Below are 26,829 nucleotides of genomic sequence, written 5' to 3'. Positions count from 1 at the left end.
ATTTACTAAAATATATTTAGCTCATAATAATATTAAGCGAGTATGCCCACAGCTTATTTGAACACGGGTACAAGATGTTGTGATCTAAATCTACAGTGCACTTTTAAGGTATTATTTTTAAAATGCTTATGCTCTCTGTGTGCCAGACTTAGGAAGGCGAGACCCATCTCTGTTTCATTCTCTGTCGCTTCGAATTGCTTTTGGCGGCCAGCCTGACTGTGGGTTTTTACACGGTTTCTCCACACTCGTTTAGGCGAATGCTGAGCTGGTTAAGCATTTCAGCCTCATTTATATGATATACAAAAGCTTACAACACGAAAACAAATGTCTACAAGTTAACTCTATTACCGAGACACATTTAGACACATGCAAAACAACCTTTGAGGTAACATTAGCTTGCATCGTGATGAACCTGTAAGGTTTGAAATTTATAAATGTATTTTGTTCTTTTGTACCATTTACATGGAAACAAATACTGCTGTAGGTCATTCTAATGTACCAAATGCCTGATGCAAATAAAGCCTTAATTAGTACATAAATATGCGTATATATCGATCAAAGTAACATGTATGAATGGAAGAAATCATATGACTTAGTAACATGTGACCCTCAAGACAAATTCAATGCGTTATACAAAATCTGCAAGGATATTATGAAACTGTGTTAAACAAAGAAATTCAATCAAAGTTAACTAATGATGAGAAATAGTTTTCGCGAAAAAATACTCCCCACAAGTGGTGAAACGTCCCCTTGGAATAATTGTAAATGACTGTGCTTAAACTGACACACAATAATTTTAGCGCAACGGAATCTGACTTTCAATAATCCCTACAAAAGAATAGCCCTGACTAACATTAAACTATACCTTTCACAAATCACTTACCTCACAAAAATCTTCGTTACTCAAGCTACTGTAATACAGCGAGCGCCACTACTGAAAGCTAAATAAAAGATTCAAACTACTGAAGGCACTAACTACTGATAGGCATAGTTAGCAAATGAAAGATTTTGATAGAGAAAAAAATGTATTTACCTTAATATTGTTCAAAAGTCATATTACATATATCAGTTCATGACATCCAGTCTTACAATTTACTGTCTCTGTCCAGATCATCCGTTCTCACAACTCCGCCATCTCACTCGCCAGATCCACCACTGCTGGCGGCTCACCTCCAACTGCGCAACGCTACGCGCTGTTAACAGCCAACAGCCCAAAACTACAATGGCAGACAACAATGCAAACTAGCCACAGACTGCACACAGAACAGCCAGTGATTTTCATACAGAGCGCTACGTGGAGTTACCAATAAGAAAACCTAAATAGCCTACTTACAGTGGCAGTATATTCTTAAATTACAAAGTCACCAATTTAACTAAATGTATTAAATGTGGTTTATCTTCACGTCACTACAGCATTCACCAAGAAAGGATTGTCGATGTACAGTTCCAACTGGCGGCAAGAGAGATAAAGAGCTTCAATAAAATTTAATTAAGAATAATTACAAGCAGAAAACATGTTAATATAAAACGTTTTAAAACGGACTAGAATGTATTAAATAATTTCTCCTAACCCATAAAGATTTCTAAATTTATGCTTGCAAATGTGAATAGCTATAAAAGCACTTGTAAATTTTAAAACTAAAAACGTGGGATGCATGTATTAGGTAACTGATGCACGAATAGTTCATGTAAGCCATGAACAATTTTATTGCAATTCAAATGATATGAGCTATTCGGTGATTTTTCTCTACACTCATTACTATTACACATAAATAATAATCCAAACAACACATAAAACTACAACGGACTGCGTCGACTTTTTCATTCGGTTGTTCTCACTGACTGGTTTCATTCAAAAGAAGAATGAGTAGTAAGAAAAACTGAATCATTGTTTTCATTCGGTTCCTTCCAGAGATTCGTTTCACTCCAAAGAAAGAAGGAGTAGTCCAGCCTACTTAATCGATTGTTTCCAGTCCCTTGCTCCTACAGAGTAATTTCACTCAAAGGGATGAATGAATAATTCAGTTGATAACTAAAACTACAACGGAATGGGTCGGTTGTTTTCCAACAAGCGAATGTATCGATTGTTTTCATTCAGGTTTTCCCATCACAAGAGGGCGAGTCTATGCCTCTGAGTACAGATGCGTTCTTCAATCTGTTGCGCAAATATGAAAAAAAACTGAAACCAAAGCGTTGGTTCAATATGGAAAAATGAAAGTGAGCAAAGACATTCAGTAAGATTTTATAAAACAATGTGAGGGCTTAAGAGAGAGGTGAGCTGAATCCATGAGTTTGCAGCGAGAAACGGGTTAAATGACCTCTATGTACATTGCTTCATATCTGGTAGAACCCTATAAAAATTTAAACAACCAGAGTGCTAAAGTTGGCAAAAAATATACATAAATGCAGGAACGAATACTCCTGCGAGATCGAGTTTAATAATGCTGTTGATTAAAATATCATAGTATTGTTTAGAATGAAGGATATGGCAATTTAATCTTCCGAAAATATTATAATTTTGAAACAGATTATGAGTCTGATACTACCCAGAACTATTTCGACAGTGTTGATCTGTCTTCGACTTCACTGATAATATCTTCGGTTCAGCGTTTCAGCATGTATTTTCTGCTTTATCTATACAAGTTTTATCCTAGTTGATAAGAACATGGCACAGGCCAAACTCCATTTAAGGGGGGTAAGACGTCAAACGGGCCGACTTGGAGCAGGAGAGGCACCACATGACATTTTAATTTCCACTGTCTATACTTCTACAAATAAATTCATAGAACGTAGTGGTGAGAAAGACCAGGAAGGACACAGTATTCACAATCATAACAGTGGCAGTTAAAAAATGTAACAAAATATTTTTTTTTACATGTGAAACTTCATCATCTTTTCACTTACTATTGGCTGCAATTTTTGCTACAGATACACTTTTCTTCATAAGTAAGAGAGATTCTTCGATGAATTTTGCACAACATGCAAACCACACTTGCAGGTGTATGAAACTCTAGAATTTACTCAATTAACGAAAAAAATGAATGAAATATTACATTTTAAACTTCATGTTTAAGAAAAGCTCAAATTTTATAGTTGATTATCTCAATTTTTATCACAGTTACTAATAGATTTGGAAAATTCTTCAGTTTCTTACACCGGTATGTATGATTTATATGCTGTGCAAAATTCGTCGAAGAATCTCTCTTACTTACGAAGAAAAATGTACCTATAGCAACAAATGCAGGCAATAGTAAGTAAAAAAAATTCATGATGTTTTTGAACTTCCACTGATATGAGTGCGAATTCTGAATACTTCCTGGTCATGCTGACCAAGTTTTATAAATTTATTTGTAAAAGTATAGAGAGTGGAAATTAAAACGTCCTGCGTTCCTCTTCTACTGCAAGTCGAGATGTTTAACGTCCTACCCCCATTCATACTGGAGTTAAATCATTGTCTAGCATACTTTCACGAGCTTTCTTTTTGCTACATCCATGTATTGCAATCCTTATATTTAGGTAGCTGCATATTTTCTCAGTGTTTTAGCTCATTTCAGATCCCAATCAGTTTTATTCCAGTCCTGTGTTTTTTCGTTGCTTTGTTGTGACTCTAGTAATGATACTGTTCTCAGTGTGTCATTTGGATACCAGTGTTTCCTCTATGAGCGCTTTTGACTCATACAGAATTACAATATTCCACAGCAGCAACTGTTGTTGAATAGAGGATAATTTGTACTAAAAATTGAGTGAACAAATTTGTTGCATCTTATGGCGTCTTCTACTGTCGTGTAGTTGTTATTATCAAGTCCAAGCGTAAACCAGTATATTGACCAGTTATCATGGACCACTGCATCTAAAATGTAGCTGCAATTGTTACTGTTGTTATCTAGTTGAAGTGAAATGACCGACTACATCGTGTGTAAAGCAGATGAAAGACTGATGTGTTGGTAGGATGCTGCGAACATACAGTTACGGAAAACTTCTGCTATTCGTATTAGAATATTTCTAAACAGTGAGAGACCTATACCAAATAGGAACAACGGGGGTTTGAACTTACCCAACGAAGAGCAAAGTGATTGATCACAGGTTTGCTAGACCAGAAGAAAACCTAGCGAAAGTGCTGGAGAACCTGAAGGGACATGAAAACAGACTGAACTATCCCGAAAAAAGTACTGAGGAGCCTAGGAATATACTGCAGCTCGCTAGATATCGCTCTCGTAGTGACAATGACAACCATTAACTCCGTACTTTGTTTCGAATGGAACAAAAGGTTCATGTAATACGTGGTGATATCATTTTCAGTCATTTGCAGAGTGTAATATTGTAAATGTAGAAAATTAAAGCTGTAAAGTAGATCTGAGCCTGATACAAGGCAAAAAAACACCAACAACACTTAGTGTGTTGTGGAAGACGGTGGACTTGTGATTTTTAAAGAGGAAACATGTTGATATTCATATTTCCGGAGTTGTGTTGAAATTTGAATCTGGTGGGATAAAGCGTCTTCGGATTTTGCTTCGTATGCGACTTGGCTATAGAATCCATTAGCTATAAATGTAAAGCGGATGCCCAGAAATAAATCCTCTACTTACTGTGATTAACTTGTTCGCTAATCACTGTTGCTCCTATCCAGATTTCCTACAACGACAGTTATCGCATCACTCTGTAACCAACCTGTCCTTACCGTTGTGTCCACAGCTGTACACAACACAGAGTACATCTTAAAAAACACAGGCTCTGCAATACACACACAAGAGCTAAAGAAATTGATAAACCTGTGTAAATCGTGTAGGGCATCCGCGAGCGGGCAGAAGTGCCGCAACACGAGGTGGCATGAACTCGACTAACGTCGAAAGTAAGGCTGGAGGGAAATGAAACCATGAATCCTGCAGAACAGTCCATAAATTCGTAAGGTTTCGTGTAGGTGGAGATCTCCTCTGAACGGCGCGATGCAATGCATCCCAGATATTCTCGATAATGTTCAAGACTGGGTAGTTTGGTATCCAAGGGAAGTGCTTAAACTCAGAGTGTTTCTGGAGCCACTATGTAGCAGTTCTGGAAGTTTGAGGTGTCGCATTGTCCTGCTCGAATTGCCTACGTGCGTCGGAATGCACAGTAGACATGAACAGATGTAGGTGATCAGACAGGGTGCTCACGTACATGTCGCCTGCCAGAGTCGTATGTAGACCTTGTAAATAGGCTGTTTAGGTTTTTTATATTGGTAACGCCACGTAGCGCTCTGTATGAAGATCACTGGCTGTGCTGTGTGCAGTCTGTGGTTGGTTGGCATTGTTGTAATACTCGCCATAGTAGCGTTGGGCAAATGGAAGTGAACAGCGGGTAGCGTTGCGCAGTTGGAGGTGAGCCGCCAGCAGTGGTGGATGTGGGGAGAGAGATGGCGGAGTTTTGAAATTTGTAAGAATGAATGTCATGAACTGCTATAAATATTATGACTATTAAGGTAAATAAATTGTTTGTTTTCTATTAAAATCTTTCATTCGCTAACTATACCTATCAGTAGTTAGTGCCTTCCGTAGTTTGAATCTTTTATTTAGCTCGCAGTAGTGGTGCTCGCTGTATTGCAGTAGTTCGAGTAACGAAGATTTTTGGTGAGGTAAGTGATTTGTTAAAGGTATAGGTTAATGTTAGTCAGGGCCATTCTTTCGTAGGGATTTTTGAAAGTTAGATTGCGTTGCACTAAAAATATTGTGTGTCAGTTTAAGCACAGTCATGTATAATTTTTCTAAGGGGACGTTTCATATGTCGACCCTTAGCCGAGGATACCTCACTGTGATCTCCAGATTTTTTCCTTGTAGTTTGTGTAATTAGTGTAGATTTTGTTTACTGCTAGCGCGTAATTGTAGTGAGAATCTCCTTTGTAGTTGCAGTCTTTCATTTTTGTACAGTAAAACAGTTGTGGCATGCATGTAGGTTTGCAGCAAGTATTTCGCAGCTGCGCTTGCAATTAACTAGATATTATTTTCAGTGCTACGTTAATGTGTTCTCTTACTTTTGCTCTTCAAATTGTGCTTTTCTGTGTTATCGTGTGAAATATTGTGACAATAATGGCGTGTAAAAACCTAATACTAGGCTCCAAAGTAAACTGAGAAATGACAGTGAAGACGAAAGCAGTGTGTCAGCGCCACCGAGTAATGAATTAAGTAATGTTCAACGTAGTAATTTGGTAATTGTACATAGGGAAATGGAGGGGGCTGCAAATAATGGCAAATAATGGCGTAGGCAGTGAACAAATAGTGAACAGGGAAGCATTATCGATCGATCGGTCGGCAACAGCTCACCTCAGGATTCCGAAATGACAGGACACAATCTTGAAAATACTGTAGATTCAGATTTTGCGTCCTCACCGTTTTCTCAAATAAATCAAGACACATTTTCTGCTTTTCAAAATGCGAATATTGCCGGTTCAAATACACTGCCGAATAGCACTGAGGAACATGTTTCATACACCAGTGCACTGTTATTACAGTTAATGCAACAAATGGGACAAAGGCTACAAAAGTTAGACACAAGGCTTGAACAGAATCAGAAACAAATGGGACAAAATCTTCAAAAGTGAGACACAATGGAACAAAATCTTCAAAAGTTAGACACAATGGAACAAAATCAGAGACAAACACAGCAACAGTTAGACACAATGGAACAAAATCTTTGGAAGTTAGACACTACACTTGAACAAACACTTGAAGATTTAACTACTGAGTTACATAACATTAAATCTAAATGTCAAAAAATCTGTAATGACGTAAAAACAGAAATTTGTGAGCATTTTCAACCTATTTTATCGCGTCATGAAAATACATTACAGAATCACGAAGCAGCCATAAAAGAACTGCAAACTATTGTTCGTGAAAATCACGACACCTTGCAAACTGAAATGGACTCAATTGCATCCACCGATTCGGTTACGCAACTTGCAAGAACGCAGGAAAACTTAAAGGACACAGTAGATTCGATTTCAACACAAATGGACACTCTGAAACTTGTTTCAGAAAAACACACAGACGAAATGTGTTCACTATCGCAGAAAGTAGTCGAACTTACGGATCAGTTCACTAACTTATCTACAAAGGTGATGATCTGAATGACATAAGACCCGTAACCTTCACCGACACAGATGAGTATGAACAAATTAGAAAATTCAAAGAAAATCAAAATCAAATCAATACACAGTACAAAAGAGAAATCCGGGAAGTACAACATCAGTTGACGCAGGTAATACAAAAATTACATATTTCAGAAAACACTCGGCTCCGACATGGGAAGAGGGACTTAGAAATACGGAAAAGCCACAAAATAATAACACAAGGTATTTCGGAAATTATGAAAGAAGTGACTTCTGAAAGAAGTTGACAAGGTATACCGAATTTTGAGATGGAACCGCCGAAACTACGTAACAATGACCGATATGCTACTCGCCGACACGATGATTGTGGCTATAAGCTGTTCATTACTACACGTAAATTCAAAACATTCAAGAATTCTGGCAATGGCATTCATCCACAAGAATGGCTTCATCAATTCTCTCATTGTTTTCCTCCCAACTGGTCATTGGAGCACAGGTTAGAATTTATGTGTGGCTACTTGGAGAATGAACCAGCTGTAAGAATGCGATCGGTCATTCACGATTGTCACAGTGAAGGAGAATTTTATCATGCTTTCCTCTCAGCATTTTGGTCTCAAGCTACACAGGACCGAGTAAAACATAGCATCATAACGATGAAACATTTCGAGCAATCTGAATTTTCCAGTCTTGTGAAATATTCTGAAGACATGTTGCACAAGAATCAGTACCTATCAAACCCATACAGCCCCTCAGAATTCATTCTCATTTGCTTAATCAAATTGCCTAAACATTTACGACATATTATTTTGGCAGGACGTTGCAAAGACGACATTGAAGCTTTTCAGGGACTCTTACAAGAACTGGAAATTGGCACTGACAATTGCGGAACGCGAAAACAGGAACAGAACAATAACAGGTCACATCCGTCACAATTCCTCGATGACAGAAATAATAACTGGACACGACAAGGCTATTCTTACAACGCAAATCGTGACCAAAACAGACACCACCCGTATGACAACCGTTGGCAGAATAATAGTTACAGAGAGAGATCGCACTTCCGTAGTAATGAATATGACACATATAACCATAGAAACAGACAATATGGGAACTAAGACAATTATTATCAGGGGAGACGAAATAACTTCAGACGCAACAGTTCAGCGCGCAGTTACGATTCAGGGAGAAATTCTCCACCGTGTGACCGATAAGAAAGAAATTATGGAATCTACCGACAAAGCGACTGACTTGAATTCAGTTAGAACTGGCGAGCTTCAAACAGGGCAGGGCCTTCTCGTCAATGTGAATTTGTAGAAGTTGCGTCTCCTAATCCCAATAACGACACGCGCCAACAAAGAGACAGACAATGACTCGCACCGCTGGCAGCCGCGTGCGCCGGCTGGCTCAGCGAAAAATAACATAGACGCTAACCTTGAGAAAAAGTTTAGCATTCTTTTCCGACACATACGACATGATAATTCCGTTGAAGCTCGAGCTTTACATAGTAGGAAGAGTAAAGGTGTACACCACATTTCACATGTAAAACCGTTTCTTGAATGATAATCTGTTTTTTAACTTAGTCTTTGCTATAAATTTTTTCACTTCACGTTAATAGTACTCTTTGTCACACTTACAAACTGTTAACATGCAACTATGTTTTAAAGTTAACTATCCAGTATAGAACTTAGAGAACTTATTTAAACAGAAATTACAAATGCCTTGCTATTGTGAACTGACGACACAGTGTTATTGTGTGTGTACATTATTGCTTGTTAGTTGCACGATTGCGTATCGACTATAAGACTTACATACTTAGAACATATACTGGTACTGTTAATGAGATTTTAATGCAACATTTTGGTTTAGTTGAAAAGACATTCTTTATTTGAAGTACTTTCTGTGAGATTAAAGATGACTTAGCATTTGGTTTCTTTGATAGCTACACGATTATATCACGACGCTACTAATGTGTGACACAATTTACATTGTGCTTTTGCGGTGTATCTGTTTTATATCTGCACTGTTTTTCTGAATTCTTCTGGAAAGTAAAACATGTTTTAGTAGTAACTTTGTGGTATAGCTACAATTAGACAGCCATTTCTGTAGCACAACAATACGTTACAGTACAGTACTTACTTCATCACGGCAATAAGTGTAGTAACTACGATATCTATACACAAAGCATTTCACTTTTGTTTATCACAAGGTAAGTACATTGACTTCTGCAGAACTAAGCTTTCGAAGGACGATAACTACGACACTTCCACAGAGATTATCTTACAAGACGAACAGTTTAGCGCTACAGTACGCGTATTTAAGTGACTAATTTTGTACTTGAAACATTTATTTTTATAGTTATTTGAAGTACAATGATACAAAGGTTTTCCATGATACATTTCATTCCATTGCTGTAATCTGCAACACCTGAGAATACAATTACATTAATCCTCAGGTGGATACACGATTACTTTATGTATCATGTATTTGGCAAACACCAGGAGCCATAGCTAAATGGTATTTCCTTATACAACTTTACACAGCGGTACCATATTTCTTTAACACATAAATGAAACAGCTATCTGATCATTTAATTGAGAGAAACAAACATTTATTATACTACATCAGTGACAGATGTTTACTTATTTACACTGTTGGATAACTTCACACTTATGAAATTGTATTTTGTTTGTACTTTGTGAACAGATCATATTTTTTCGCAACCATTGTGATACTATGAGAGCTTTGAATGATGTATTTCGTTTTGGATCATGATTTTTAAAGTACATTTGAGGCAGATGACACATTTGACATGAGCAGAGAATTTTTTTAGGTTTTGAAATTGGAGGAAGCTACGACAATTATTATTACGATGATTATGTGTATTATACTGTTGCAGTATGTTTATGATCAATAAGCTGATGCTATATGAGTTATTTGATTATGCTACGTATCTGTTATGATGAAATATTGAAGAAGTGTCGACGAATAAGCTAAGGAATAATGAGTAGTGGTTAGAGACTCTGGTTTGTGAAAAAGGTTGTTAGAAACCAAGAATCGTACATTAAGAGTTATGAAATGTATGTAAATGCCTGAATGTATTACAATGCCGATGAAAATCTTTTGGACACTGTTATATCAATAGGATTTTGTTTCTACAGATGAATAACACAAATTCTTGACCTGTGAAATTTTTTATACGAGACTGCCACTGTAGCGGAAACTGGTGTCGTAAATATTTCGGTAAGACAGTTAAGTGACCACCTAGACATAATGCGTCGTGGGCACCCAGCTGCGTGACAGCCACCTGACAAAAGGAAGCCTTTACGTAAAAAAAAGAGAGGTATTTATCCTCGCTTTTGACATTCCTTTGTAGAAAGCATCGCAAAAACGACACGCTCATTACCTGGAAAGATACTTTCTTACATCTGCACATCTGATAATGACAAGCGTCTTTCTACGAGAGTTGAGAGAATTTGTACTAACTTATGAAATGTCACATGACTATTGAATGATATTTTTATGCTTTGCCTTTCATAGTTGCTTATTTCATTTGATATCTGGTTTCCAGCTGTGTTGCAGCATTGGTTTTATAAAATAAAATTAAATGCATTTGCTAATGTCAACACTTTTTGTCAACAGATCTATTAAATAATCATTTTATGATCCACGTTCTTCGAAAAAGGAGCACTTGGAAAGGAAAGAACTATAAGAAAGGATTAATAACAGTTACTGCATACTTAATTTTCTTTTCAACTACTTGGTAATATCTTTTGTAGAATTAGTTTTGTGGTGCACCACTTTAATGACATAGATATTAATATGTGAATAGACATTTCCCTTTTCTGCATTGTTGTCTTTACTGTAATGTTTTTTCTGCTTGAGCTTTGTCATGTTTAGTTAAAGTTATTGCATTTGCTGCTGCTGTTTGCCAGGCATAGTGTTACTGAATTTGACTTTGTATTACTCTGTTAAGCCAGTTTTACTACTGATTTATTTTTCTTGTTGCTGTCAATTGCTTCATATTAGTTGTACTGTTGCATTTGCTTTGCTAAGTCCTATATTGCTGCCCTTTTTTGCCAATTTGCATTTTTTTGTAATTGCTGTTTGTGTTAATTGTTTTGTGCTGCTGCATTGCCTTGTCCCTTAGTTTAGTATCTGAGCTCAGTAGATTTAAGTTAGCCAAGATGGGGTAGGCTATATAAGAGAACGAGTTGTGATGAACGGAAAGAAATGCATTGAGAAGCTATAAGAAAATGGTTTGGCCAAAAAAGGATTTTGAAAGAGGATATGAACAAAAATTAGGATTTAGGGACAACAGGTTTAGGTAGGATTTTCTTGGAAATAAATGATGAGGTAAGATGATTGAAAATAAATAATGAGGTAAGAAATATGCGAACATATAAATACATAAAGCAAGCTTGGATAGGATTTTTTTGGCTGGAGCAAATGTTGAAATAAGAGGGATGATCTATGGAATGAAGTTTTGGGTTGGACTGCAGTACCAGATGTTATACAGAAAACAATCCCTGCCCTTTCCTCTTGTGTTATCCCACTATGTGTTTGTGTATCCTTATGTATTTGTCTTTTTCCTGTCTGTATGTGTTTGGATTATGTTGTAGAATTTTTCTGATAGTATGTTATTTACCTTGTAAAGATGCTTAGACATTATTTATTCTGTTTTATTTTAATGCTCATGTGTGAAGTTGATGTTTCAAAAGTTATTCTGATCTTTTATGTATGTACTTATGTCATAATTCCTGTAACACTGATGTATATGTTAGTTCGATTCTTTTGTGAAGCCTGTATGACTACAAATGTTATCTGTATTGTTATGTCCTTTAATGATGTATTTTGTATCTTTGTTGACCATAGTATATGGACAATATGTGAGAAGTAGGGACTGATAGTGTTTGCATGTGTGTTAATAATTCAGCAAGGGACTGGATAACAGCATTGCTGCTTCTAAGGACAATTCCAAAAAACTTTGTGAGTGCACAAGTGGTGGTTTATGGACTTGTCATATTGTCCACAAGACTCTTCGATGGTGATTGTGCACCTGCACAGTCGCAACAGATGGCTGCTGGCCGTCTCTACAAGGACTGAAGTGGGTCTGCATCTTTGATGGCCCACCAATACCATTATTTCTACAAGGACTGCAGTGGGTCTGCACCTCTGGTGGCCCACCAATACCGTAATCTCTACCAGGACTATAGTGGGTCTACTGTGTGATGACCTGCCTACCGATATTCTTCAAAACTTAAACTGACTCTGCTGTGGGTTTGCTCTGTTGTGGCCCATTACCTGTCTGCATGTCAAGAGTCAGCACTGTCTTTCCGTTGGAAAGACAACACTACTTCTTCAAGACTGCATGGAAATCCACTACTTCTGAGTGCATTTTCTTTTATTGCTCAGTCTTTGAGAAAAACACTGCTATTTTACTGTGATGAATGATCAGAACTGTCTTTATGGACTGTGAGAAAATTTTGGCTTTTGACCAACATTGTATCAATAAGTGTGTGCATTTGATTTCTCTTTTATTGTAATCATAATTATGAAAAAAAATTCAAATCTGTATTGGCCAGTGCCCAAAACAACTTTTAAAATTTTTTGTCGGGGGGCATGGGGGCTATGTAAATAGGCTGTTTAGGTTTTTTTATATTGGTAACGTCACGTAGCGCTGTGTATGAAGATCACTGGCTGTGCTGTGTGCAGTCTGTGGCTGGTTGGCATTGTTGTAATACTCGCCATTGTAGCGTTGGGCAAATGGAAGTGAACAGCGCTTAGCGTAGCGCAGTTGGAGGTGAGCCGCCAGCAGTGGTGGATGTGGGGAGAGAGATGGCGGAGTTTTGAAATTTTTAAGAGTGGATGTCATGAACTGCTATATATATTATGACTATTAAGGTAAATACATTGTTTGTTCTCTATTAAAATCTTTCGTTTGCTTACTATGCCAATCAGTAGTTAGTGCCTTCAGTAGTTTGAATCTTTTATTTAGCTGGCAGTAGTGGCGCTTGCTGTATTGCAGTAGTTCGAGTATCCAAGATTTTTGTGAGGTAAGTGATTTGTGAAACGTATAGGTTAATGTTAGTCAGGGACATTCTATTGTAGGGATTTTTGAAAGTCAGATTGCGTTGCGCTAAAAATACTGTGTGTCAGTTTAAGTATAGTCATGTATAAATTTTCTAAGAGGACGTTTCAACCTATCAGGTCCAATAACACTCCAACTGCACACACGGCACACCATTACAGAGCCTCTTCCAGCTTGAACGGTCCCCTGCTGACGTACACATCCGTCCGCTCGATACAATTTGAAACGAGTCTAGTCCGACCAGGTAACATGTTTCCAGTCATCAACAGTCTAATGGCGGTTTTCACGGGCCCAGGCGATGTGTAAAGCTTTGTGTCGTGCAGTCACCAAGGGTACACGAGTGCTCCTTCGGCTCCGAAAGCCCATATCCACGATATTTCGTTGAATGGTTCGCACACTGACACTTGTTGATGGCCCAGTACTGAAATCTACAGCAATTTGCGGAAGGGCTGCACTTCTGTTACGTTGAAAAATTCTCTTCAGTCGTCGGTGATTCCATTGTTTCATCATCTTTTTCCGGCCTTAGCGATGACGGAGATTTGATGTTTTACCGGATTCCTGATATCCACGGCCCCCTCGTGGAATGGTCGCACTGAAAAATCCCCACTTCATCGCTACATCTGAGATGCTGTGTCCAGTTGCTCGTGCGCCGACTGTAATACTTGTTCAAACTCACTTACATCTTGATAACCTGTCATTGTAGCATCAGTGACCGATCTAACAACTGCGCCAAACACTTGTCTTATGTAACCTTTGCCGACCGCAGCACTGTATTCTGCTTGTTTACATATCTCTGTATTTGAATACGCATGTCTGTACCAGTTTCTTTGGCGTTTCAGTGGAGTACAGCACACAGATGAGGTAGAAGTAACGCCATTTAGTTAGTGTATATAAGAGAATGTTGTTGATTGAAATAGCATCTGAATGTAATTTATTTGTGAAATTATCGGATTATACACCGTATATGAAACTAAGATATCTACCAGCGCCAGGATCGTGACCTATCAAGGCTGTGGTTTATTGCTCCGTGATACTACCCCTCGTTCTGGTTTAGATAGCATGACTGTCCAGCGAATGTGGGATTGATACATTCAGGAGAGCCGCACTTGTGCTTTGCAGGACCTCTACAGTCGCGAGGGATTAGCGCCTGAAAGGACTGACATACTGTTCGCTCGAGTCTGTCTTGCATCAGCAAATGGGCTTGTTTGCATCAAAACAAATAGAGCTGGTCAGTGCGTTTGGAGCCTTACAGGCCGTCACCATGGCCCCCTCATTGCGGCTTGCGTTGACGTAGCCGCAGAGAAAGGCGTGCCGACAGTTGCGAATGCAATGACGACACCGGAGTGATAACACGTCTTTTCAATTGGGGCCCGCTTCTGGGTACAGCATCGCAGTGGTTGTATCAGTGTGTGGAGGCGTTCTCACATTCCATCCGCGATGTTTTTGTGTGCCATTCGCCACACCAGAAGATCACCTCTGAATCACACACCCGGTAGTTTGGACACCAGAAGCTACCGTCAACAAAAATTTCTTGATTGTAACAACTGCTGCCGAAGCCTACGTTTATATTTAACCAGGAGCTATAGTTCTGATTTGTTAAAATCGATCGCTATGCCCCCTCTTCGAGTTCTTCGATGAACTATGCAAGTCTATGCCAGATATGTTAAAATTCGAAGAAACAGTGTCTGAGGCAGTCGAGAGATTTGTACCTAATAAATTAATAATATATGTTACTGGCTCACCATAGTACACAAAACGCATCAGAACAATTTTGTGATAGCAACGAAACACTTCGGTTGGACTCCAATGGGAGACGCTTTTAATATGTAGCTTCCACAGTAGCAACGGGGTGTCTCGAAATTTCACAGAATATCCAAAGAGATTCTGGTCACATGTAAAGTACACCAGCAGCAAGACACAATCAATAAATATCTTCAATGCACGATACCAATGATAACATCATCAACAACAGCGCAACTTGAGCGGTGATTTTAACCACAGTGTTTCTAAATTCCTTCGCCAAAGAAGACGACACAAATATTCCAGAATTCGAATCAAAAACAGATGACATCGTGAGTAACTTAGAGTGATATACTCTCTGTGTGGCGAAGCAGCTAAGAGCACTTAATAAAGGCAAGTCTTGCGGTCCAGATTGCATACCAGTTAGGTCCCTTTCAGTGTATGCTAGTAGCCCCAAACATAGTAGCCACTCGCTCGATGAAAGACCTGTTTCTAAAAAGAAAAAAGTGGCACTGGTCACAAGAAATAAAATTCCGGGTGGTTATAAATAAAGTGCAACTATGAACGGTGGTCCATTGTGGGGTATAATTATGGTATGGCAGTGAAACTTGGTAAATATGCTAATGTGTTAATGAGGGACCTGTTTACGATGGAAAAAAAAAATCAGTTTCAAGTTTGGACACCAGGTGCAACTCTGGCGCTGTACACCATTTGTACATCGTGACACCCACACTGTCTTTTGAAATGATATCAATTACAGTGCTGGATTGAGAGAATATGGCCGACTGAAGCATTTGAGGAGGGACCCGATGTCATTAAATGGTTTAAAGAAAGTAATAACGAAATACTAAAACGCGGGTGTGACGAGAATTGTCCATCCCACGTCAATAGTAAGAGACGTTTTGTAGTCTATATTGCATTGGCAACCGTACAAAATTCAGACGGCGCAGCAACTGAAACCACGTGTTCCGAAGCAACGTTTAAATTAGCTCTTCCGTCTCTGGCACGGATCGAAGTTCACTACATGTGGCACACTTTAGACTACAGGATGCAGGGAATACACAGAAGAGTGTAAAGAGTGCCACTGACAGACGCTATCAAATTGGTTCCGTATTTTTATGTTTTCGGGAGTCTTTTGACAGTGTTGCTCACAAGCGATTTATGATGAAACTATGTGACTCTCGAGTATCTTCTCAGTTGTGTGACTGGATTCGTGATTTCCACTGAGAAAGGTCACAGTACGACGGAAAATCATTGATTAAAGCGAAAGTGATATCTGGTATTCCATAAGGACGTGTTATAAGTTCTATAAAAACAATTTAGGAGACAATCTGAGCAGCCTTCTTTGATGGTTTGGGGATGATGATGTCATATGCCACCTTGTAAAGTCGTCAGAAGTTCAAAATAAATTACAAAATGATTTAGACAAGATATCTGTGTGGCGCGAAAAATGGAAATCGTCTAGGAATAAAGAAAAATGTGAGGTCGTTCACCTAAGTACGAAAAGAAATCCGCAAATTTTCTATTACACGGTAAATCACACAAATTGAAATGACGCCATTTCATCTAAATGACTAGGAACCACAATTACGATCAACTTTTTAAAAAATGGTTCAAATGGCTCTGAGCACTATGGGACTTGACATCTATGGTCATCAGTCCTCTAGAACTTAGAACTACTTAAACCCAACTAAAATAAGGACGTCACACAACACCCAGTCATCACAAGGCAGAGAACGATCAACTTAAACTGAGATGATTACATATTTAATGTTATATGGGAAGATAAACAACAACTGCGCTTTATTGGTAGCACTCTGACAAGATGCTACCAGTTTACTGGGCAGTTCGTTTTGCGTTAACGCGAAACAGGGGAGAGAGCGCCACAGATGTGATAGGCGAATAGGAGTGATAATCATGAAAACAAAGACGTTTTCCATTCAGACAGGATCTTTTCAAGAAATTTCACTCACAAAAGTTCCCTTCTGAATGTGAAAACATTTTATTGTCACCAAACTACATAAGCAGAAATGATCATCTTAGTAAAATAGGAGAAATCGGAGCTCGTATGGAAAGGTGGTCCTATCCATTGTCTAGAGATAGCGTCTTTGATAACTAATCATAACGTCATCGGTCTCGGGTTCAAAGCCCGCCATCGCTTATATTTTGATTAATAATCAGCATTTGCCGGCCGAAAATTCCGGTATAAGGTGTCACAAAGAGGACGGCGATGCGGACGGAGGTTCAGAGTACTCTCTTGTCCTTGGGTGGGAAAGTGGCCCTAAAGGCGGAAGAACCAGCAATGATCAACGGCATGAGGATGCAGTAGGCAATGGAAGCCACTGCATTAAAGATACATAACTTGTATGACGTGTGGCCTGTAATAGAGAAAGTGTCATGATGATCTCTCTATTGGCAAAAAATTCAGGAATAGCACCCATTCAGATCTAACGGAGAGGACTACCAAGGAGGAGTTGACCATGAGAAAAAGATTGAATAACCAAATAAACGATAGCGTTCTATGAACCGGGGCGTGGAATGTCAGAAGCTGGAATGTGGTAGGGAAGCTTGAAAACCTGAAAAGGGAAATGCAAATGCTCAATTTAGATATATTAGGGATCAGTGAATTTAAATGAAAGGAAGGCAAGCATTCCTGGTCAGATGAGTATAGGGCAATGTCAAAAGCATCAGAGTGTGTTACAGCGAATAGTTCTGCGATGGGGTTGTTCTTGTCAGAATCGACAAAAAAAAGTCTCTGAGCACTATGGGACTTAACTTCTGAGGTCATCAGTCCCCTAGAACCTAGAACTACTTAAACCTAACTAACCTAAGGACATCACACACATACATGCCAGAGGCAGGATTCGAACCTGCGACCGTAGCGGTCACGCGATTCCAGAATGTAGCGCCTAGAACCACTCAGCCACCCCAGACGGCTAGAATCGACAGCTAACCAACACCGACAGGTATACATGGCGACCTGGCAAGCTGAACATGAAGAGATAGAGAGAGCATATATGAGGATATTGAAAGGGAGATGAAAATCTAATAGCCATATGAGACTGGAATGCAGTTGTAGGGAAAGGAGTATAAGAAAAGGTTACAAGAGAATATAGGCTTGGGACAAGAAATGAGAGAGGAGAAAGTCTGTATTCTGTAATAAATTTCAGCTAGTAACAGCAAATACTCTGTTCAAGAATCGCAAGAAGAGGAGGTACACATGGAAAGGACCGGGTGATACAGGAGGATTACAGTTATATTATGAAACGCCCCCGTAGAAAAATTGTACAAGACTGTGCTTAAACTGACACATATTATTTTTAGCGCAACACAATCTGACTTTCAAAAATCCCTACGAAAGAGTGGCCCTGACTAACATTAACCTATACCTTTCACAAATCACTTACCTCGTCAAAAATCTTCGTTACTCGAACTACTTCAATACAGCGAGCGCCGCTACTGCCAGCTAAATAAAAGATTCAAACTACGGAAGGCACTAACTACTGATAGGCATACTTAGCGAATGAAAAATTTTAATAGAGAACAAACAATGTATTTACCTTAATAGTCATAATATATATAGCAGTTCATGACATCCATTCTTACATATTCAAAAAATCCGCCATCTCTCTCCCCACATCCACCACTGCTGGCGGCTCACCTCCACCTGCACAACGCTACGCGCTGTTAACATCCAGCTGCCCAACACTACAATGGCAGACAACAATGCAAACTAGCCAGAGACTGTGCACAGCACAGCCAGTGATTTTCCACACAGAGCGCTATGTGGCGTTACCAATAAGAAAACCTAAACAGCCTACTTACATAGACCTAATGCACCCTACAAAAAATTTTACAAATTGTTTTGGGCAGTGGCCAATAGAGATTTGAAAAAAATTTTCATAATTACTGTAAGAAAGATATGAAATGTACACACTTAAATGTTGGTCAAAAGCTAAAATTTTCTCACAGTCCATAAAGTCAGTCCTGATCATTCATCACAGTAGAATTGCAGTGTTTTTCTCAAAGTCTGAGCATGAAAAGAGAATGCACACGGAAGTAGTGGATTTCCATGCAGTCTTGAAGAAGTAGTGTTGTCCTTCCAACGGAAAGACAGTGCTGAGTCTTGACATGCAGACAGGTAATGGGCCACAACAGAGCAAACCCACAGCAGAGTCAGTGGAAGTTTTGAAGAATATTGGTAGGTTGGTCATCACAGAGCAGACCCACTGTAGTCCTGGTAGAGATTATGTTATTGGTGGGCCACCAGAGGTGCAGACTCACTGCAGTCCTTGTAAGAAATAATGGTATTGGTGGGTCATCAAAGGTGCTGACCCACTGCAGTCCTTGTAGAAATAATGGTATTGGTGGGTCATCAAAGATGCAGACCCACTGTAGCCCTTGTAGAGACGGCCAGCAGCCATCTGTTGCAACTGTCCAGGTGCACAATCACCATCGAAGAGTCTTGCAGAGAATATAGGAAGTCCATAAACCACGGCTTGTCCACTCACAAAGAATTTGTTTGAAATGTCCTTACAACCAGCAATGCTGTTATCAAGTCCCTTGCTGAATTATTAACACACGTGGAAACACTATCAGTCAATACTTCTCATATACTTCTACATATACTATGACCGACAGAAACGTCTGCAGTAAAATCTAATTTACAAGTTACTTAATTTGATGAACTGGTGTCAATTACAATTTTATAATATGAGAATACAATAACAAAGGTACAAAATATATCGTTATAGAACGTAATAATAGAGATACAGGCTTTACAATAGCATCGAAATTACATATACATCAGTGTTACAGGAATTATGACATAAGTACACACATAAAAGATCAGAATAAGTTTTGAAACATCAACTTCACACACGAGCATTAGAACAAAACAGAATAAATAATGTGTAAACATCTTTACTAAGTAAATAACATGTTATTAATGAAAATTATATTTGAGGATAACAGTATTCCTCATCATAGTGAATGTTGCTTAGTATTAGAGGAGAAAAAATTCTATGAAGCAGTACACAGAGACAGGAAGAATACAAATACACAAGGGTACACAAACACATAGTGAGATAACACAAAAGGAAAGGACAGGTTTTGTTTTCAGTGTAACATTTGGTACTGCAGTCCAACCCAAAACTTCATTCCATAGATCGTCCCTCTTATTTCAACATTTGCTCCAGCCAAAAAAAAATCCTATCCAAGCATGCTTTCTGTATTCTGTTCACATCCTCATTCAAAAATAGTTTTTTTCCACTGTAGACTACTTTTCTTGGCCAAACCACATTCTTATAGCTTCTCAATGCATTTCTTCCAATTCATCACAACTCCTTCTCTTACATAGTCTACCCCTCTTAAGCTAACTTAAACCTACTGAGCTCAGATGCTAAACTAAGGGACGACGCAATGCAGCAGCACAAAACAATTAACACAAACAGCAATGACAAAAAAATGCAAATTGGCAAAAAAAGGCAGTAATATAGGACTTAGCAAAGCAAATGGAACAGTACAACTAATATGAAGCAATTAACAGCAACAAGAAAAATAAATCAGTAGTAAAACTGGCTTAACAGAGCAATAGAATGTGATATTCAGTAACACTATGCCTGGCAAACAGCAGCAGCAAATGCAATAACTTACATCTAAACATGACAAAGCTCAAGCAGAAAAAATATTATAGTAAATACAACAATGTAGAAAAGGGAAATGTCTATTCACATATTAATATCTATGTCATTAAAGTGGTGCACCACAAAACTAATTCTACAAAAGATATTACCAAGTAGTTGAAAAGAAAATTAAGTATGCAGTAACTGTTATTAATCCTTTCTTATTGTTCTTTCCTTTCCAAGTGCTCCTTTTTCGAAGAACGTGGATCATAAAATGATTATTTAATAGATCTGTTGACAAAAAGTGTTGACATTAGCAAATGCATTTAATTTTATTTTATAAAACCAATGCTGCAACACAGCTGGAAACCAGACATCAAATGAAATAAGCAACTATGAAAGGCAAAGCATAAAAATATCATTCTATAGTCATATGACATTTCATAAGTTAGTACAAATTCTCTCAACTCTCGTAGAAAGACGCTTGTCATTATCAGATGTGCAGATGTAAGTAAGTATCTTTCCAAGTAATGAGCGTTTCGTTTTTGCGATGCTTTCTACAAAGGAATGTCAATAGCCAGGATAATGGCCTCTTTTTTTTCACCTAATGGCTTTCTTTTGTCAGGTGGCTGTCACGCAGCTGGGTGCCCACGACGCATTACGTGCAGGTGGTCACTTAACTGTCTTACCGAAATATTTACGACACCAGTTTCCGCTACAGTGGCAGTCTCATATAAAAAATTTAACAGGTCAAGAATTTGAGTTACACATCTGTAGAAACAAAATCCTATTGATATAACAGTGTCCAAAAAATTTTCGTCGGCTTTGTAATACATTCACGCATTTACATACATTTCATAACTCTTAAAGTACGATTCTTGGTTTCCAACAACCTTTTTCACTAACCATAGTCCCTAACCACTACTCATTATTATACTTCAATATTTCGTCATAACAGTTATGTAGCATAATCAAATAACTCATATAGCATCAGTTTATTGATCATAAACATACCGCAACAGCATAATACATATGGTCATCATAACATCATTGAACCTCAGCCAAATCTCAAAATCACCGTAGCTTTCTGCAATAACTTCAAAAACTAAAAAAATTCTCTGCTCATGTCAAAAGTGTCATCTGCCGCAAACGTACTTTAAATCCATTATCCCATACCAAATATATCATTCAAAACTCCCATAGTATCACAATGGTTCCAAAAAAATATGAACTGTTCACGAAGTACAAACAAAATACAATTTCATAAGTGTGAAGTTATCCTACAGTGTAAATAAGTAAACACCTGTCACTGATGTAGTATAACAAATGTTTGTTTCTCTCAGTTAAATGATCAGATAGCTGTTTCATTTATGTGTTAGAGAAATATGGTACCGATGTGTAAAGTTGTATAAGCAAATACCATATTAGCTAGGGCTCCTTGTGCTCGCCAAACACATGGTACACAAAGTAAGCGTGTACCCCCCTGAGGATTAATGTAATTATATTCTCAGGTGTTGCAGATTACAGCAATGGAATGAAATGTATCACGGAAAACCTTTGTATCATTGTACCTCAAATATCTTTAAAAATAGATGTTTTAAGTACAAAATTAGTTACTCAAATACGTGTACTGTAGCGCTAAACTGTGCGTCGTGTTGTAAGATAATCTCTGTGGAAGCGTCGTAGTCATCGTCCTCCGAAAGCTAAGTTCAGCAGAAGTCAATGTACTTACCTCATGATAAACAAAAGTGAAGTGCTATGCGTATAGATATCGTAGTTATTACGTAACTTATCGTGATCAAGAAAGTACTATAATGTAACGTATTGTTGTGCTACGGATTAGGCTGTCTCATTGTAGCTATACCACAAAATTTACTACTAAAACATGTTTTACTTTCCAGAATAATTCAGAAAAACAGTGCAGATATAAAACAGATACACCGCAAAAGCAACATTGTAAATTGTCACTCATTAGTAGCGTCGTGACATAATCGTGTAGATGTCACATATACTAAGCACTGTGTCATCTGGTATCTCACAGAAAGTACTTTAAATTCAGAATGTATTTTCAAGTAAACCAAAAGTTGCATTAAAATCTCATAAGCAGTACTGGTAAATGTTGTAAGTATGTGAGCCTTATGATCGTTACGTAATCGTGCCACTAACATGCAAGAATGTACACACACACAATAACACTGTGTCGTCTGTTCACTATAACAATGCAATCGTAATTTATGTTTAAGTAAATTCTCTTGGTTCTTGAATGGATATTTACCTTCAAACTTTGTTGCATGTTAACAGATTATAAGCCTGACAAAGTATACTAGTAATGTGAAGTGAAAAGTTTTATGGCAAAGACAAAGTTAAAAATAGCAGACTATCTTTCAATAAACGGTTTTACATTTGAAATGTGGCGTAAACCTTTACTCTTCCTGGTACGTAGAGTTTCAACTTCAACGCAATTATCATGCAGTATACGTCGGTAAATTTTTCTCAAGGTTAGCGTCTATATTATTTTTCTCTGAGCCAGCCGGCGCACGCGGCTGTCTGCGGTGCAAGTCACTGTCTGTCTCTTTGTTGGCGCGTGTCGTTATTGGGATTAGGAGACGTAACTTCTACAAATTCACCTTGACGAGAAGGCCCTGCCCTGTTTGAAGCTCGCCAGTTCTAATTGAATTCAGGTCTGTCGCTTTGTCGGTAGATTCCATAATTTCTTTCTTGTCGGTCACACGGTGGAGAATTTCTCCCTGAATCGTAACTGCGTGCTGAACTGTTGCGTCTAAAGTTATTTCGTCTCTCCTGATAATAACTGTTTTGGTTCCCATATTGTCTGTTTCTATGGTTATATCTGTCATATTCACTACTACGGAGGTGTGATCTCTCTCTGTAACTATTATTCTGCCAACGGTTGTCACACGGGTGGTGTCTGTTTTGGTCACGATTTGCGTTGTAAGAATAGCCTTGTCGTGTCCATTTATTATTTCTGTCATCGAGGAATTGTGACGGATGTGACCTGTTATTGTTGTGTTCCTGTTTTCGCGTTCCGCGATTGTCAGTGTCAATTTCCAGTTCTTGTAAGAGTCTCTGAAAAGCTTCAATGTCGTCGTTGCAACGTCCTGTCAAAATAATATGTCGTAAATATTTAGGCAATTTGATTAAGCAAATGCGGATGAGTTCTGAGGGGCTGTATGGGTTTGACAGGTACTGATTCTTGTGCAACATGTCTTCAGAATATTTCACAAGACTGGAAAATTCAGATTGTTCGAAATGTTTCATCGTCATGATGCTATGTTTTACTCGGTCCTGTGTAGCTTGAGACAAATATGCTGAGAGGAAAGCATGATAAAATTCTCCTTCACTGTGACAATCGTGAATGACCGATCGCAATCTTACAGCTGGTTCATTCTCCAAGTAGCCACACATAAATTCTAACCTGTGCTCCAATGACCAGTTGGGAGGAAAACAATGAGAGAATTGATGAAGCCATTCTTGTGGATGAATGTCGTTGCCAGAATTCTTAAATGTTTTGAATTTACGTATAGTAATGAACAGCTTATAGTCACAATCATCGTGTCGGCGAGTAGCATTCGGTGTACTTGCCAATTTCTTTCATAATTTCCGAAATGCCCTGTGTTATTATTTTGTGGCTTTTCCGTATTTCTAAATCCCTCTTCTCGTGTTGGAGCGCGAGTGTCCTCTGAAATATGTAATTTTTGTATTACCTGTGTCAACTGATCTTGTACTTCCGTGGATTTCTCTTTTGTACTGTGTATTGATTTGATTTTGATTTTGTTTGAATTTTCTAATTGTTCATGCTCTTCTGTGTCAGTGAAGGCTACGGGTATGGTGTCATTCATATCATCATCTACCTTTGTAGACAAGTTAATGAACAGATCCTAAAGTTCGGCTCTTTCTCCGATAGTGAACCCATCTCCTCAGTGTGTTTTTCTGAACCAAGTGTCAGCATGTCCATTTGTGTTGAAATCGAATGTACTATGTCCTTTAAGTTTTCCTGAGTTCTTGCAAGTTGCGTAATCAAATCGGTGGATGCAACTGAGTCCATTTTAGCTTGCAAGGTGTCGTGATTTTCACGAACAATAGTTTGCAGTTCTTTAATGAGTGCTTCGTGATTCTGTAATGCTTTTTCATGATGCGATAAAATAGGTAGAAAATGCTCACAAATTTGTGTTTTTACGGCATTACAGATTTTTTGACATTTCGATTCAATGTTATGTAACTCAGAAGTTAAATCTTCACCTTTTTGTTCAAGTGTGGTGTCTAACTTCCGAAGATTTTGTTCCATTGTGTCTAACTGTTGCTGTGTTTGTCACTGGTGCTGTTCCATTGCGTCTAACTTTTGAAGCTTTTGCTGTGTTTGTCTCTGATTTAATTCCATTGTGTGTAACTTTTGAAGATTTTGTTCCATTGTGACTAACTGTTGCTGTGTTTGTCTCTGATTTTGTTTCATTTGTTGCATTAATTGCAATAACAATGTATTTGTGTCTGGAATCTGTTCCTCTATGCTTTTCGGCAGTGCATTTGCACCGCAAACTTTCACATTTTGACAAGCAGAAAATGTGTCTTGACGGTGAGGGCGCAAAACCTGAATGTACAGTATTTGCAAGATTGTGTCCTGTCATTTTGGATTCCTGACGCGAGCTGTTGCCGACCGATCGATCGATAATGCTTCCCTGTTCACTAATTGTTTCACTGCCTACACCATTATTTGCATCCCGCTCCATTTCCCTATGCACTATTACCAGATTACTACTATGAACATTAGTTAATTCATTACATGATGGCGCTAACACACTGCTTCCGTCTTCACTGTTATTTCTGTTTACTTTGGAGCCTAGTATTACGTTTTTCACACGCCATTATTGTCACAATATTTCACACGACAACACAGAAAAACACAATTTGAAGAGCAAAAATAAGAGAGCACATTAACATAGCACTGAAAATAATATCTAGTTAATTGCAAGCGCAGCTGCAAAATACTTGGTGCAAATCTACATGCATGCCACAACTGTTTTACTGTACAACAGTGAAAGACTGCAACTACAAAGGAGAATCTCTCTACAATTACTCGCTAGCAATAAACAAGATCTTCACTAATTACACAAACTACAAGAAAAAAATCAGAAGATTCCAGTGAGGTATCCTCGGCTATGGGTCGACATATGAAACGCCCCCTTAGAAAAATTATACATGACTGTGCTTGAACTGACACACAATATTTTTAGTGCAACGCAATCTAACTTTCAAAAATCCCTACGAAAGAATGGCCCTGACTAACATTAATCTATACCTTTCACAAATCACTTACCTCACCAAAATTTTCGTTACTCAAACTACTGCAATACAGCGAGCGCCACTACTGCCAGCTAAATAAAAGACTCAAACTACTGAAGCCACTAACTACTGATAGGCATAGTTAGCGAATGAAAGATTTTAATAAAGAACAAACAATTTATTTACCTTAATAGTCATAATATATATATAGCAGTTCATGACATCCATTCTTACAAATTTCAAAACTCCGCCATCTCTCTCCCCACATCCACCACTGCTGGTGGCTCAACTCCAACTGCACAACGCTACGCGCTGTTAACATCCAGCTGCCCAACACTACAATGGCAGACAACAATGCAAACTAGCCACAGACTGAGTACAGCACAGCCAGTGAGTTTCCATACAGAGCGCTATGTGACGCTACCAATAAGAAATCCTAAACAACCTACTTACCTTATTACCTCATGGTTAGGCAGAGATCCCGAAATCAGATACTAGACTGTAAGACGTAACCAGGTGCAGATATTGACTCAGATCACAATTTAGTGGTGATGAAGAGTAGGATTAACTTCGAGAGATTAGTCAGAAAGAATCAGTACACAAAGAAGTGGGATACAGAAGTACTAAAGGATGATACACACGCTTGAAGTTCTCCAAGGTTAGAGATATAGCAGTAACAAGTAACTCAGTAGGCACTACAGTTGAAGAGGAATGGAAATCTCTAAAAACGGCAATCACAGAAGTTGGAATGGAAGTCATAGGTACAAAGTAGTTAACTGCGAAGAAACTTTGTTTAACAGAAGAAATACTTTAGTTGTTCGATGAAAGAGGGAAGTACAGAAATGCTCAGGGATACTCAGGAATACAGAAATACAAGTCGCTGAGAAAGAAAATATACAGTAAGTGCAGGTAAGACGAAATGGCTGCAAGAAAAATTTTTAGAAAGCGAAAAAGAAATGACTGTCGGAAGGACTGACTCAACATACAGAAAAGTCAATACAACC

This window comes from Schistocerca gregaria, chromosome 2, assembly GCF_023897955.1.
Source record: "Schistocerca gregaria isolate iqSchGreg1 chromosome 2, iqSchGreg1.2, whole genome shotgun sequence".
Taxonomy (NCBI): Eukaryota; Metazoa; Arthropoda; class Insecta; order Orthoptera; family Acrididae; genus Schistocerca; species Schistocerca gregaria.
Note: the sequence above shows the minus strand (reverse complement) of the source record.